Source organism: Bos javanicus, chromosome X, assembly GCF_032452875.1.
Source record: "Bos javanicus breed banteng chromosome X, ARS-OSU_banteng_1.0, whole genome shotgun sequence".
NCBI lineage: Eukaryota > Metazoa > Chordata > Mammalia > Artiodactyla > Bovidae > Bos > Bos javanicus.
In genome coordinates this window covers 134,525,436-134,529,791 of record NC_083897.1, presented here as the reverse complement: position 1 = coordinate 134,529,791, position 4,356 = coordinate 134,525,436, and the positions used below count along the sequence as shown (strand labels likewise).

The following is a 4,356-nucleotide window of genomic DNA, read 5'->3' as shown; positions in this document are numbered from 1 at the left end:
TATTTGTTAAATGACTTTTTGTTCCTATTAGTTTCTTTGAGTGTCTAAGATGTTTGTAAAATTAGTGAGACAACATGCAGATCAAACAATGACTGGAAAACTCATGAGGGAATTACTCGAGAAGCAGGAATGGAAAGATCCATCCAGTGCTCCTCAGCTTACCAATTTCTATGGAACCAGTGCACAATCTGCTGACATCACCAGTAGGGCAAGCTGCCAGCCCCATTCTCCTTTCCCAGGGCTACATGGGTTACGGTGAGGCTGGTTATTCTAAAACCAGGCTTCCACCTCAAAAAAGTTTAGGAAGATGCCCTTCTCTTGATCACAGGGGAGTGGGGGGTGGCAGGGTAGGGGATGGGGCAGGGGGAACACATTCTTTTGGCACAATATTAGCAAAAACACAGTACTGTAATCACTTTAGGTGTTTTTCTATTCACTAGAAAACTCAAATTTTGATAACTATTCTACTTAATGTTGTATTGTCTTTTCAATTCAAGTTCTTTCATATCAAATTTTACTGATCAAAATGGATACAGTTCAATTAAGTGAATAAGCTCAATTTTGCCATCTAATTAGTACCTATTAACAATACTGGCTACTTCACCTATAAATAGTACTACATTCTTGTTAGGAACTGAATGTTTGTGTCCCCTCAAAATTCTTATGTTGGAAACCTAACCCTCAATGTGATGCCATTAGAAGGTGGAGCCTTTGAGAAATGACTAGGTCATGAGGTTGGAGCCCTCATGATGGAGTTAGTGATCTTATAAAAGAGACCCCACAGAGCTCTCTCAGCCCTTCCACCATGTGAAAGCACAGAAAGAAGATGGCCGTCTATGAATCAGTAAGAAAGTACTCACCAGACACCAAATATGCCATCTGCCACCACCTGGATTTTGGACTTCCCGGCCTCTAGAACTGTAAGAAATAAATCTTGTTATTTATAAGCCATCCAGTCTGGTATATTATTATGGCAGCCTGAACAGACTAAGACACTTGTCCCTATATACATTTGGATTCCTGCTTTTCAAATTCAACCTACTCTTCAAAAGTGGTACTTTGGTTTGGGTTCTAGGTGGGGATACCATCTGTCACCATTCTAACAGTTGTGTTGCTCTGAGCTTATCACTAGACAAAAGAATCAGTAAGAATGAATAAAGAATAACTTTATTCACTAATAACTGAATAAGAACTGATTGAATAAAGAACTGAATAAAGAATAACTACCACTGGATAGCTCCTTCCTCCAAAGAAAACTTTTAATCAGTTGTACATATATAGATTTATAAGCATTTTCATAATAATATGCATTTATAAGTATCTTATCTTGCTACTTTTAGTGATAACTGTAATCTGGAAAATATATAAAGCCTTTGGCATAGCAATGAGTGTTGAAGAGGACTTGAGACTCCACTGTATGTCCTTGAGTAAATCTGGTGATTTAATAATGAAATTAATGGTCGGCAAGAAATGTTCTTTCATGAGAATTCCTGCATTGACCATTCAGTGAGTCCCAGTATTACTGTCCTACGAGAGCAATAAAAAAGCCAAATTAATTGAAAGACTCCCAATCTGGTAAAGAGTAAACATTTTTTTCTTGCTCTCCCTTTATGCTTGCTATAAATGAAAAAAATACAATTATGGATCATTCTTTTGTCATAATAATTAAGATTCATTTAATAATAGCATGTTTGTAATACCATTATCTATTACATCATTTATATATTTATAAATGTGAAATATTTTAAATATAAAGTAAAAATATTTTAACTTTTTAAGAATAATCAGCTATTTCCTACTGACAATTTAAGACAAAAATTTAGGCTTTTTCCCATAAAGAAGGGATAAACCAAAACATGTATACTTGAGAATAAGTAGAAGTTATATTTCAGGCACCAAGAAAAATGGAAAATACATGTTACATTGCAGAATAAATTTGTTCTATTTATCAGAATATCATAGTAGACTATATCTTTGCATTACATTTTTGTATATCTTATTTTTATCTTATGATTTATCAAATGATGGGAACTATAGTTTGGAAATGAAACTGGCTTTTAGAGTAACTTCTGTAATGAAATTAAGTTGAGCAGTTTAAACTTATTCATGAAAATGAATTCAGCAGTTAATTGTTGAAGATAAATATCTAACTCCTATAAATGAAGATTTACATTCACTTCTAAATCATAATAGAATAAAATGTAAATCTGTATCTTTTTAAATTAGGAGTATCTTCCTAGAAGACATCTTTATTCTGACATGAGAGTCTGGTCTGATTCATAAGAAATGTTACAGCAGCCCAAACACTAATGCTTTCAGAATGGCAGCAATTCTCAGCATAATTCCTGGTCACAGAAACCAGCAAAATTGGAGATCTGCACAGTTATATTTTGTGCCAGCCAAGGAATTCTCTAGTTAGAGGCTATACCTGCCAAATCTCCACCTTCAAGAAGTTTAAGATATAGTGCAAGATGAAGTCTTATGGAGGCAACAAAGTACAATATAGTGTGATAGGTGATAGGTGAAAGGTGAAATATTTGTGCAAGGAGCACCCATAGGACAAGTATTTAATCCACTCTTGAGGGCGTTGGGAAGTTTTCAAGCTACTGCTGCTGTTAATAACAACTAATGTTTCTGGGACACTAATTATCGTCAGGCACTATGACAACATATAGCATTTCCCTGATTTTTACAGATGGAAAAACTGAAGACTAAACATTACGAACTGGGAGTTCCCTGGCAGTCTACTGGTTAGGACTCAGCTTTTAAAAAAAAAATAAGATCAGATAGTTAAGGCTTGAGTTTCCCAGTCCATTCGACTCCAAAGTCTATGTTCCTAATTACTGATGCACTGAGCTGAACAAGGCCACCTTGGAGCCTTGTTTATGCAAGTGTCTTTGTAAGAAAGAGTAAGGCAGAGTTTATGAAGAGTTTGGGCTTCTGCTGAATGATTTCAGGGAGGGAGTAGGGAAACAGGCAGCTTAGTAATTGGGTATCTCAGTAATTTTGATTTGGATGAGAGAGGAACAAAGACAAGCCAGGAAGGAAGTTATCCAATTATTAAAAGAAGGGGGTTGTTAATCCTTTTGCAGTTGCAACGTGTCCTTGGGAGAAACGTTTTTTCTTGGTCTTATGTGTGTAAACCACAGTCTAATTATTAGCAGGATTGATTTTGCTTTCTCAATCTCTTACTCTTGTTGCCCCAGTTTAATTCCTTGTTACCTCTCACCTAGATTGCTTTATTCCGGCTGTATCCTTTATACTGCAAACCAGTCACTTACCTAAAACACAAATACGATCACAAAAGCCTCAACTCAACTTGCAATGGTTCCCTATTCCCTACAGAGCATAATTAAAGCTTTTGGGAATGGCCCTTCGCCATAACCTAGCACCAGCCACCTCTATCGCTGTATTCCTTGATACTCTCATATTGCCCTTTATACTTGATGGCCAAAATTCTCGCGGTTCTGGCAGATTCCACGTTGTTTCATCGCTCAGTGACTTTCCTTGTGCTGATTTACCTGCAATTCCATTCCCAGCCTTCTCCACCTGAGTAAATAGCCCTTCGTGCCAGTGTGCTAAGTCGCTTCAGTAGTGTTAGACTCTTTGTTACCCTATGGACTGTAGCCCGCCAGAGTCCTCTGTCCATGGGATTCTCCAGGCCAGGAATACTGGAGCGGTTTGCCATTTCCTATGCCAGGGGATCTTCCCCACCCACGTATCGAACCCACGTCTCTTTTCTGCAGTGGCAGGCGGGTTAGCCCAACCGCCTTCAGAACAACTCAGGCATTGTTAGAAACCTCTCCTTGAATTCCCAGGTGGCCTTTGTAATGTAAACTGAGTTGCCTATAACATATAATCTTATCTGTGAATTGGTCCTTCTCTGTCTCTAGGTTGGAAATTCCTTGGGAGCAGAGGTTGCACCTCTGTAGCCTCTAGAGCCGGCAGGTGTCAGTGAAAGGGGGAGGAGTGTTAGGGCTCTGTCTAAGGCGACAATAAGTGGAACCACGAATGGAGGCACAGCCTCGGACTGGAAAGGAAGGCTAGCCGCGTTGTGTAGGATGAGACTTCGTGAATGGATGACGAGAAAAGGAGAGGTATAACTAACTTCTTGACCACAAAACACCTCACAATGAGTTGGGGAGAGGTAATGATAACGCACTGGGGAAGCGCTAGGAGAGAAGAATTACTTACAGGGCGGGGTAGGTGCCCCTTCTCCTTTTTCGGGAAGGAGACATTTAGTTGTGCAGACTTTTGGAAGATGAGCTACCTACCCCGGCCTTTAGTCTTAGGTCAGTCGGAGCAGAGAAACGCTCCCCTCCACTCCCGCCCGAGAAGCCGCGCAGCAACTGCGTC

At 39.1% G+C, this 4,356-nt stretch overlaps 1 long non-coding RNA gene across 3 annotated transcripts in view; it reads right to left on the bottom strand.

The window, feature by feature from the left end:
- The window catches only part of LOC133242093 (uncharacterized), a 110,152-nt gene extending 105,801 nt beyond the window's left edge, over positions 1-4,351 (bottom strand). The window contains exons 1-2 of one of the 3 annotated variants that reach the window (XR_009734767.1): positions 4,275-4,351; positions 861-918 (exon numbers count right to left, since the gene is read on the bottom strand). This is a non-coding gene — a long non-coding RNA (uncharacterized LOC133242093). Of the gene's footprint in view, positions 1-860; positions 919-4,194 lie in introns of all 3 variants that reach the window. The other 2 variants (XR_009734765.1, XR_009734766.1) reach the window with 2 other exon arrangements.
- Positions 4,352-4,356: the final 5 nt, after the last annotated feature.